The following is a 12,801-nucleotide window of genomic DNA, read 5'->3' as shown; positions in this document are numbered from 1 at the left end:
ACGTAATAACATTCACGAAATCAATATTTAGTAGCCAATAACGAAGCTGATACTTCCTTCTAAAAAAACTCATGTTGTGGGCAAAAAATTCGCGTTAGCTCTAAAATTCGTTGCTCGTGAAAAATTCGCGTTATAGCCATTTCGCGTAAGTCGGATCGCGTTGTAGCGGGAGTCGACTGTACTTCATTTAAAACTGGTGAAGAAGGGAAGAGGAGGTTTCGTATAATTAAAGAAATTTTTTGTGCATCCTAACAGTATTTTATGTTGAATAATGCAGCATTTTTAAAAATACAGTGTACATTCAGTTCTTTATGTGCAGTATAGCAGGGGTGTCCATCCCCCCCAAGTTCAAAGGCGCAAATCCCCCCCCCCATTTTCTCAACCTTCTTTCCTTTTTTATTTTTTATCTTTCTTTTTTTATTTATTTTTTAAAAATATTTTTTTTTTATTTTTTAAAAATATTAATTAGTTATTTATTTGTTTTTAATTATTATTATTTTATTCGAAAAGTTCTGTGTTTCGCCAATGACATACACACACAAACAAACTAAATAAATAAATAAAATAGAAACAAAGTAAAATAAAATAAATAATTTAGATTAATAAATAAATTTAAATAAATAAATTTTAAAAAATTAAAAAATTACCCCCCCCCCCCTTAAATTCTGATGGATCAACTTGCGCCATAATCCCCCTCTGTGGGCACCCCTGGGTATAATATAATTGAAGAATAGTTAATTCTAGTTTAAAGGGTAATTACAAGTGCCTAAAATAAGAGTATGATTTTCAAAAGGTCGTATTCATATACCCCTTTTCTACAAAGCGAAATTTCTCAAAATTGTGTCCACGTCCATGTGTAAGGATACGTACGTATCTCACAAGATACGTGTTTTTGAAACACACTTACAAATGCCTAAATTTTTTAAATGTCCCGTTTTGATGAAATAAATAAATAAATAAATAATCACCTTAGGTACAAAACATAACTTCCAAACCCACAGTATTTTACCTTTGTGCTGAAGCAGTTTACGCTAACGACAAGACACCCAATGATTTATGGTCAGGTAGGGGCATCTCGAACTTCAATTTTTGGGAGGGCAGAAATTCCCAATTTGCCAAATGGAACTCCATGTTTTGTTGAATAATGACAATTTTGCCGAATTCAACTCCAAATTTCGCCGAATGAGAATGATTTTGCCGAATGGAACTCCAAATTTCGACTAACGATGATCGTCTTGCCTTATGGAACTTCAAATTTTGCCGAATAAAACTTCAAATTTTGCCCAATGAAGATAGTTTTACCGAATCGTCAGCCAAAATTTGCCGAATAAGGAAATTTTTGTGAGGTCACATTGACTTCCCGTGACCTTCCATCGGGGCGCCCCTACTGGCAGGGAATCACTTGTTCGTATAAGAGAGGTGTTCACATTTCAGGATTGTCCGTTAGGAAAGGTTTTACTGCCCATGTTACCGTATAAAAAGAGAACAAAAGAAGTGAGGACACCCTTCCATCGTATTTTCGGTTGGAATTTTTTATTTCGCCTCAAGGATAAAAATATATCCAATCATTTTTTTTTCTTTGCTTCAGTTATTAAGTAGTATCATTCACAATCGTGAAACCATTATGATATCAGAAGTTATTATACTGGTTATGAAGTTTTTGATTCCTTATATTAGCAGCTGCATCATATACTGAGGTTAGTAATTTCATCCAATTGGAAGCTGTTTCACAAACGGGCAGTATACCCACATGTAAACAGCCGCGCCCATTGTTTTTCATCTTTACTGTGGCCCACTTGATGGTCAGGTGAATGACTTCCTGAAAACTCTTTCTTTTTTTCTTTGCATATTTACTTCTTTTTTTTTCATTGTATATTCCCCATTGCATCGCTTCTTGATATAGTGAAAAACAGCGGGGAAAGTGCATCCCCAGAAATATAAATATACACTAATGCTATAATATAAGAATACTAAAGTTAATTTTTAATCATAATTATATTTGGGAATGAAAGTTGAATAACACGAAAAGGTTCTTTACTGAAAATCTGCGATACGATTATGCAAAATGCGATGCTTCCAATATTCTAAAAAATATTGTTTACATCGTGAAACATTTTTTAGATTTAGGGCTTATAGCAGTGAGTCCTATACTCTGGTTTACTGCCGAAAAATAAATGGATAAATTGTAAAACAAAATCCTTGGAAAAAAAGACAGGTTTTAATGATGTTTTTAAAATATTTTAGGGGGAAATACCCCTCATAAGTCTCCCAACGGTGCTCTAAATGTTCATCCTTTTGAACCTTTCACCTCTCTAACCTATCAAAAGGGTGTTAAGGGATAATATAACGCTCCCTTTCCCTCCAAATAAAAATAATGACTATAAAACTGTCGAACAATAAAATAAAAAGGGGAGGGGGCGCCATTTCCTAAAAGGGGATGCGACGGGGGGAAACTGTGGTCATATTTGGATTCAGAGGGTCGTTTTGCATTTTTTACTTTCGATGTGTCGAAAGTACTTCCTCTTGTTACAAGCAATATATTCTGCTTCTTCTAGTAAGTACACAAGAAAACGTCTACTTTTATGATAAAAATAAATGTTAGAAAACAATTTTTATGCAGCAAACTATGAAATCAAAATTACGTGAACATGTTTGGGGTAGAAGAAACCTTTTCATTAATGTATAAAGATATGTGAGTTTTGCGTTTTACTCAGATGAATTTCGTTTAGGAGCACAAATCTGTACGCATTGGAAAAAAGGGTTATTTGTAACCCTGAAACTCGCACATGCTGTTTTCATTTGAAAAAAATGAAAATGTTTGATGTGAATGAGCTCTTGATTATTTATAACATATGCGTATTATGTTAATTTATATTATTCCCCCCCCCCCCCAAAAAAAAAATAAAACATATTAATTTGAATTTTTGGCATCTGGAATTCAAATTATGTTTTTCGCAATCACGAGCGTGTGTGTGTATGAATGCGCGAGTGTGTTTGTGTAGGCGCACATGTGTGGGTGCGTGTGTGTGTATGTATGCATGTGTGTGCGTGTTGTGTATGTAGTGCTGTGTGTATACGCGCGCGTGTGTGTAGGCGTTCGTGTGTGTGTATGTAGGCATAAGTGTTTGTGTCTGTGTGCAGGCATGAGTGTGTGTATGTGTGTAGGCGTGTGTGTGTATGTATGCATGTGTGTGGGTGTGTGTATATATGCATATGTGTGTGTTGTGTATGCAGTGATGTGTGTGCGCGCGCGTGTGTGTGTAGGCGTTCGTGTGTATGTGTATGTAGCATATGTGTTTGTGTCTGTGTGCAGGCATGAATGTGTGTATGTGTGTGTAGGAGTGTGTGTTTGTGTCTGTGCGCAGGCATGAGTGTGTGTATGTGTGTGTGTATGTATGCGTGTAGGATATGGACGCAACCTGGAGACGGTTTTCGCAAGAGGAGCAGCATCGTGAGGCCGGCCGACGCGACGTTGGTGCTGGCGGAGGGTGCTGGTGGGAAAATAAAATGATAGCACATCAAAACAGTCAAATGAGAACAATAAGCAATCGTGATTGCTCAAAAAAAAACACGCATTACATTTTTATTCAAATTTCAAAACTTTTGTATAAACATTTATAAAAACAAGCTCATGATTTCTTTTTACAATTTAATTCAAAAGAATTGAGTTAAAAATATGTAAGTTCACACCCGAAAAACAAAAGCAAAATATCCTTGTATTTTGTTAAAAGAAAAGGAGAAAGCAATTGAAGAGTTTCAAAAGGAATTAAAGCAAATCGCAAATGGTAGAAACTGTTCACATCTTCTGCAAATAGAAAATTCGAAATTCTGACTCATAAATTTGGTGTAAAAAGAGAGTGGAAACTAGTAAATTTTGATTTGTATCAGTTTTGGAGTAACGAAATTTATAATTTGGAGCGGAAAAATTAATTTGACGAAAGTAAAACTTTTAAGTTTTAATGTAAATTGATTACATTAGTGCAGATTGATTTAATGCAACATGGGGAATCTTATAACCTTCGTTTATTTTAAAGTTTCATGGTATAAAAGAGATTTTTATGGCTGTTTAATGGAAGAAATTAAAAGAAAAATGAATTTGTGAAATAAAATGGAAAATTAACCTAATTTCAAGGAAATGTTCTAAAGAACTAGTGGAGTAAAGTATTTCCCGCCTTTCAAGAATCAAAGTAACCTCCCCCCCCCCTTTTTTTTGAGTTATAGATTTTATATTTTGGGGACATAAACATCCTATAACCAATCTAGTTGTACAGTGGTGGACATAATTATAAGAACCCATCTAATTTGACAGATAGTGACAAAAAAGATTCAGAGTTTGAAAGTGTTTTATCAAATACGTCAAAAACATCAATTTATTCTATTATCATATATAGTTATTTTATAATTATGATGTTTTCCTGCAATTTAATTAAAAAACTTAAAAACATGATGGACAAAATTATAAGACACCAACCGTTTTTTCTAAATACAGTGGTTAACATGGTTAGCAGACACTAAAGGTCTTTATAAAAAAAAAAAAAAACCTCTAACATGGTTATTCAATATTTAGTTCAGCCGCCATTGTTTTTTATAACATGAAAGATGCAATTCGGCATCATATCTATCAATTCTAACAAAATATCACAAGACAGTTCTTCACAAGCACATTTCATAGCATTCTTTTGGTCTTCGACACATATAAACTGACTACCATTCTGGTAAACTGCACGAACTAAGATCCTCTACGGGAGAACATAGATACTTTGCTCTGAAAGCCTTTTTTTTTTTTGTTTCGTGTGAAGCATGAATCAGCGCTTTTATCGTGCTGAAAGTGTAGTTTCTGCCACACGAAGTTCACCGTATATGGCTAGTTGATCTTTAAGAAACTTCTTATACTTTCAGAAAGGCATTCTTGAACGCACATAAACAATATCCATTTTCCTTTGAGCCGTAAAACCAGCTCAAACCATTGCTGAGCCTCCACCCATTTGGCGACTCATTAGTACATGAGGAGACTTCCGTAAATCATGCAAATAATATTGAAACAAATCAGGACCATCCAGGTTAAACTTTTTTTTTCATCAGAAAAGAACACAGAGTTCCATTTAGAGGTCCAGGCCATAGTTTGTTTAGCGAAGTTTTGTTAGTCCATTTTGTGCCGGCTTAGAAACGGTAGTTTTTTCTTCATTTTTTTAATACTTTACATAGGAAGCATTATGGAACACTCTGCGAATGGTTCGCCTTAAACAATTCCGTTTCAAAGCGTTTTAAATGCCTGTAGCAAATGAGCCCATATAGGAGGGCAAAGGGGGCTCAAGCCCCCCCCCCCCCTTAAAAATTAGAACTTCCTTGTTTTTAGTACTTTTTTCTTTGCAAAAATGTAAAAAAAAATTTCCAACCATTAATGAATAATTTATTAAAAGTGTCAAACTTTAATAACTCTAATCCGTACTGAAATCGGTGTCTATGGGGAAAATATCCTGCTAAACAATGAGGAAAATATCTGAGCCCCCCCCCCCTTAAAATTTTGCATATGGGTGCCCATGGCCTGTAGTGGTCATTTTATTCTGTGTAGCGAGCGAAAGCACACGGCGTCTGTCTCTTGAGGACAAACAAGGAGTACGTCCAGATCTTTAATCATTGATCCATTAATTCCTCTTTTCAAAACATTTCTAATTGTGCATCTTGATCATTTAAAAACTTTTAAAATATTACTAATTGAAGCACCCCTTCCATTTAATCACCAAATTTTGCGAATTTCTCTTTTATTTTAATTCTGCATTTCGTGGCATGTTTGTAAATGCGTGAAATTGGTTCTGATGTCATAACAACGTGCAGACGATTTGCATATTGCACATTATTTTCGAAAAAAAGCGGATAATTTAATTAAAATGTTAGAGTGTCTTATAATTTTGTCCATGGTATTTAATTTTTTTTATTAAACTCTATTAAAGTACAATTTCTGTTAAACAATTACGTGTGATAACAGAATAAATTTATGTTTTTAACGTATTTGATAAAACATTTTAAAGCTCTGAATATTTTCTTTCACTATTTGTAAAATTAGATAGTTGTCTTATAAATATGTCCACTACTAAACCAATTGCACTATTGAAATGCGCCCCATCAAAAGATTATTGGATACCATCTGAAATGAATTTCGGTTTCCATTAAATCAGTTGTTAGAAGTTTCATTTATTTTAAATGGCACATACATTTTTCCGGAATACTTAATAAAGTAGCAGAAGACTTTTGTTATTATTCGTTGTTACCCATTAATAACTTACGAACTCGCGTTGCAGATAATGTTTCATTTGCATCGTGTAATATGGCTTCCTTTGATTCTTGATATTTTGTAAACTAGGAGAAGTTTTTTCTCTTTTCGTATATTCTTGTCACACAGGGACTCACGTTCCAGACAATGTTTCACATGTATCGTGCAGGATGGCTTGGCTTTAACACTTAATACATTTGTTCATTGTTTCTGAAACGTAACTTTCCTTTAAACATTACACTACTTGATGGACCACCAGGAATTTGATAGAGAGGAGAAACCACATGTTTCTTTTGTACTTTCCTCACAAAAGAAGACACACCTCTGATCTCGTCTACTGTCTTCACTCTCTGCAAACCTCAAGGCAGAAGCTGCAACAAGAAGTGGTATTATGTGCTATTGACCTTAATAACTCTCATATTGGATTCGCCCTCTGAGATCAGGAGATAAAAGAACAATGAAACGTCACGCGAGGGCATTATTCCAGGGATGGTACTAATCCGTTCCATTTAGAAATAATGATTCTTCTCCAACTCGTGAGCTGCCGGTCTCTCTATTGTTTATCGTCAGCAATTCCTGCTTTCGAACATTGGTGGAGTCGCTCCTTTCCTCCAAATAAGTCTATTTTAAGGAGATGGGTTTTTTATATGATTGTAAACAAAACCAATAAGTTTACTTATTTGGTTTTATACTAAATATAGAATGTCATTATTCGTGGTGAAAACTGCTGTCGTTGTCTTTTTTGTAGCGTAATCCAGGTTCCAGATTCAGCTACCTGAAGGGTGGGGTTCCACCTTTTTACTTCCTTGTATGAATGAAGAAAGTGTTGCATTCATAAAAATCACTCAAATTTCAGCCTTAATTTTCATTTTAATCATCTTTGAATTGTTTTGGCTACTGTTTTCGGTACGTCCGTACGTATACAGTCAAACCCCGATTTAGTGCCTACCCTTTAAATCGAAAATCCCGTTATACCGCCATAATTGCGTGTTTAACCAGATCTTCCATGTAGGAACTTTGATGTAATCTGTCCGTTGAGACGCCAACTTGTTATTACGCAGACCAATGCCTTGCTCAAAAAATACTTTTTCAAAAATTAGACTGATTTTTACAGTAAGCTGACCATTATTTAATTATAAGTTCTGTTACTATTCTCTTCAGTATCTATAGCGTAATAAGCATTCCCAGTTATTCAAAGGTAGAGTACTCCAAAATATTTCCAGGCAAAAACGTTCTGTGAAGAGTTCGTTTGCAATAAACTTGTGGTCTACTCTACCAAAAAACACTATCAGTGGTTGAACAGGAAAGGAAAGTGTGTCTATTGCTTTGTTAACGTGCGGCTGCATTTTTTACACCAGGGCCTAAATTTTACACGACCTTTTGCAACACTTTTAGCTAAATGGGTTCATGGGATGAAATTACACCAGAAACTTGTCAATAGCTGGATATATGGGGATTTAGTTGAAGGTGAAAAAAAGAGAGTGCAAAGTAATGTAGAAATGAGAGATTCAGAATAACATCGAAAAATAGATTGTTTTGCAAAATCTTCCTCAGCATATGAATACATTAATGCCGAAAAGTCAGTTTCAACTTTTAAAGATACGACTCTTAAGGAAATTATTAAGTTAGCAATTCCTCATTCAAATTCTGATTCATCTGAAGGAGAACGCAAGAATATAGAAGAGAACATAAAGTCAGAAAATGTAAAACAAGATTCTTAGAAAATATGCGACTGATAGAAAAATGATTAACAGCCTTCTCGTATTAGAAAAAAAAAAAGATATTTTGAGCAAAAAAAAAAAAGAAAAGAAAGTCAAAGTGGAATTAAAAAATATTTTGGCCCAGAACACAGGTATATTCAGTAAATTTCACATTAAGTCATATTAAGTGTATTTCACAGAACACAGTAGGTAAGATAAAATAATTAATATTGGAGCTCTGAAATTTATTAATTTTTTACTTTTTGAACTTAAAGTAGTAAGAATGTGCTTTAATTTTGATCACATGTCTTTATGTTATTTATAATCTTATTCTTTATAATTCAATATATCGCCAAACGCGATATAATGCCACGAAAGAATTGGATGCGACAGTGGCGTTATAACGTAGTTATACCAGGGTGAAATATTCATCAACCTTCGGCACACAGAATTGCACGGCGGAGTATTAAGAGTGGTACGTGAAATCGAAAAATTTAAAAAAATAAGAAAATAATGTCCTTTTAGGAATTTCTTCAAACTCTTCTAATTTGACTCATATGTGAAGAAAACCTTAAAAATCGTAGAAGTAATTAATTTATTTACAAATATAATGACGTCAAAATATGGTCAATATAATAGTTTTAGAAAGAACTAGTGGTACTCGCACGGCTTTGCCCGTAATAGAAAAATTAAAAGGTCTTTTGGTTCGCCTGTATATTTGTAAATAATGTATGGTGAATTTTCTTGCCAATTGTCTTGTACCTATGTTACGGTTCCACGTTATGATAATTTCGTATCTCGCCAATTGGCTTGTGCCCATGTTACGGTTCCAGGTTATGATAATTTCGTAATTCACTCGTCCATCTTATGATAGTTTTGTTCTTAAAATTGGAATAGAAAAAGAACCACATCGAATTTTCGAAAAATCGCTTCGAGGTGCACAAACTAACTTTGTGCCAAATTTCATGAATATCGGCCGAACGGTCTGGGCGCTATGCGTGTCACAGAGATCCAGACATCCTACAGACATCCTGCGGACATCCAGACAGAGAGACTTTGAGCTTTATTATTCGTAATAAAGAATACAGTCGCGTGCGTCGCATGGACGACACAGGTAAGGAGGTTGGCTCAAAAATTGTCTGAACTATAATATTGCAAGTACTTATAATTAATTTTGAATGAAAACTGAATTTATAGACAATGCGCAGTAGCGCAGTAGAACTTATTTGTGTATCACACGATGATAATTTCGATATTGCGAAGAACTTCTTGATTTAGACCAAATAATATCTACGACAACTTACACCCCAAAAAGCTCTTTGTGCCAAAGGCTTGTTTTCTTTTGCTACCCGTGCATGGTTTTAACCAGGGCTGCGGAGAAGTCGGACTGATTTTGGGGTAAATGAGTCGGAGTAGGGAGTCGCAGATTTAAAATTTCAAGGATCGGAGTCGGACATTTCCCCCCTAAGTCCGCAACTCTGCCAGTGTATGCGGAGTCAGAGTTGGAGTTGGACCGATTTTGGGTAAAGGAGTCGGAGTCAAAGGTTCCAAAATTCCCAAAGTCGCCGTCGGAGCCGGAGTCGATAATTTTTCCTCTGACTCCGCAGCCCTAATTTTAACAAAATGCCAGCTGCATCCCGTATTTTGTTAGAAATCCGTCTAAAGTTCTAAATCGGTGAGCTTTTCCTGTACTCAGCTTCTCGACTACTCAGACTTAATAGAAAAATATGCTATTTGAGTAAAAATCACATAATTACTCCGAAAAACTTATTTTTTCATTTATATATTTTTCAGCATGTTAAAAAAATTCAAAGTAGCACGTATATTTTTTTTCTCCAGATAGAGGCACTCTTCCCAAAAAGGTTGGCCATACATTTTCTCGTGATGTCAGCATGCAGTGCTATAGTTAGGGGAAGAGGGAGGGAGGGGGGTCCACTAAAATCGAAAGGCAACTTTTGTGAAGCAATTATCAAAAGTGTATTAAATGTATTCAGGATCATTAAAGACAACAAATTTTTAAAAATAAATATTTCGCGCTAAAAAAAAAGTGGCGAATAGTGAAATTGTTATTACCGGCCAGTGGCGACTGAAGACTTGTCTTCCAATTTTGTTCTTTAAGCTTCGAAACACAAGCCGTCGTTAATAAGACAAATCTTTGAGCATCGAAAGACAAGCAACGATTAATACGCCACAATTTTGAGCTTCGAGGAGCTGGCATCAGTTTGAAACTCTTTCGTATTGAAAGAGGTGGTTCTTTTTGCCTCGAAACGCGTGCTTGCAAAAAAGCTTTTTTTTTTGAGCAATCACGATTGCTTATTGTTCTCACTTGACTGTTTTGATATCCTATCATTTTATTTTCTCACCGCCACCCTCCGCACCATCACCGTCGACCGGGTCCTCACGATGCTGCTCCGATAGTGAAAGCCGTCTCCGGGTTGCATCCATGTCCTACACACACGCGCATACATACACAACTACACACACACGCACACAAACACACTCACACACATACACTTACACACACTTACACAAACACATACACACAACTACCCATACATTCATGCCTGCACACAGACTCAAACATATATGCCTACACACACATACACATACCCCCCCCCACACACACATTCACACACACAACTACCCACACACTTAGCCAGCACACAGACACAAACACACATGCCTACACACACATACACATACCCCCTACACACAAACACACATACCCCCCACAAACAAACACACACGTCTACATACACACACTCGTGATTGCGAAAAACATAATTTGAATTCAAGATGTCAAAATTCAAATTAATTTTTTTTTCTTTTTCTTGTTTTCCCTTGCATAAAATTATTTTTTCTTACATTTTTTTCTTTAAAACAAATGTTTTGGGCGGAGCAAAAGGAAATAGGAAAATGTACAAAAAAGATGATGCATACGGACAAACTGAACTGAAAGAAAGGGAATAAAGTGATTAAAAAATCAATTGAAGTTAAGCTGCGTTTGTAAGCATCAGATATTTCTGAAAAAATGCTGTTGAAATATGAGCTAAATATTGAACAACAACAACAAAAAATTAATTTGAATTTTGACATCTTGAATTTAAATTATGTTTCCCGCAATCACGAGTGTGTATGTGTAGGCCTAGGCGTGCGTGAGTGGGGATGGGGGAGGGGAGTGCAGGGGCGGCATTTCAGCATTTCATTTGGGGGGTCGAGTTTCCTAAATATAAGTTATCTCAGTATGGTACAAAACACACACTGGCTAACAAGAGGTAGTCATAAAACGGGACTAATATTAACAAAAAATAATGTTTGAAAACATGATAACTTATTCAAAAATGAATTAAAATTTATGACAAAATTTTAACTCATTTTATGTAAAACACCTTGATACTACAGTTTTTACATTTTAGTGAATTTTTATTGCATGCTTTTCGGAATTCAGAAGAACAGGAAATCATGCACTAAACCATCAATGCCCAAGGCCTTGCTCTTTTGCCAGTACGGCTAAAGATTTAAATTAAAAAAATTAAAAAAAAATTGACCCAATGTGCCTCGAAAATAATTCTCGAACCTCCTGAGACGTAAAAATGATCTTTCTTGACTAACTGAACTGGTTGGTATAGTTAAAAAATAATTGAGGTAACAAAGTTATGCACGAAAATACACTTTTCAGATCTTGCTCTTTAAAATCACCAAGACAACTTTAAAAATTGTGAATAGCTTCATTTTCCCTCATTGAATAATCTAGGTTCTATCAACAAAACAATGCTTCTTGCCTCATTGAAATATTTTATTTTTCGTTTTCAACATCCAATCCAAATGATATAAAGTCAACAATACAGAAAAATATTCATCATCAAATCTTGGGATAATTTCATTAAAAACTAAATCAATTATTTCATACAAAAAATTGAATCATTGTTTAACTTTTCATCACATGATGTGGATTTCTGTCACACATTCTAAATTGTGTTTTTTTTTTTTTGGAAAGTTGCACACTTAGTTGAAATAAACATCCAAACTAAAACCATTAACAGTTTCAATTGTAAACTGAACTGAAGCTTGAATAGTCTAAAAATAAAGGTAACGGATTGAAGATGTCTTGATAGAGTAAAATACTGTTCAAAAACTTTCCACAATATAAACAAATTAAACGAAGCCATTCATGCTAAATGGCACCAGCTTTCTCATCTTTAAAGAATCGTTTTGCAATAATTCTGCCAGGCGTCAAATCACTGCTTTGAAATTATTGAGAAATGCTTTATAGTTTTAACTATTGAAACTATGGAAGACCATATAAGCGTAACAATCAATGCAAAGTACCATGCAATTTTCTTTTGAAAATCATGCATACCACTTGATTGCACGGGCCTCTGATACTGTAGAAAGCATCGTTCCAGTTTCAGGCCCGAATCTGCGTTCCTGTAGATCCCTCAGTGACGGGGGGGGGGGGGGGGGGGCTCGTCCTTAAAGGGCCAACGGCCCAAGAAATTTAAAAAAAAGTTGGGGGAACAGGCACTCAGGCTTATTAACGTTGCAAATACACTGCTGGCCTCTGGGAGAAGCCCTACGGATTTTGTTGCAGGGGGCCCAAAATTTATAGATCTTGGCCAGATCATTACACTGGACACACAAAATGAAGTAGTTAGCCTATATAGGAAAATTACTTCTTTAGTTAAAGCTCACCGTCGTCCTTCGTCAGTTTTTTCTGTACTGAAAAGGCCAGAAAATGCTTCATGAATTCCTAAATTATCTTTTAAGTAACGGAAAACACTTGCATGTGCCAGGAAATGTGTCGAGTTTCATCAAATATTACTGAGAACG

General features: G+C 35.2%; 1 protein-coding gene across 1 annotated transcript in view; it reads left to right on the top strand.

The window, feature by feature from the left end:
* LOC129230391 (PH domain leucine-rich repeat-containing protein phosphatase 1-like) overlaps positions 1-12,801 on the top strand; it is a 72,989-nt gene that overhangs the window by 9,852 nt on the left and 50,336 nt on the right. The window lies entirely within an intron of this gene.

Source organism: Uloborus diversus, chromosome 9 (genome assembly GCF_026930045.1).
Source record: "Uloborus diversus isolate 005 chromosome 9, Udiv.v.3.1, whole genome shotgun sequence".
NCBI lineage: Eukaryota > Metazoa > Arthropoda > Arachnida > Araneae > Uloboridae > Uloborus > Uloborus diversus.
This window is presented reverse-complemented; position numbering and strand designations above follow the sequence as displayed.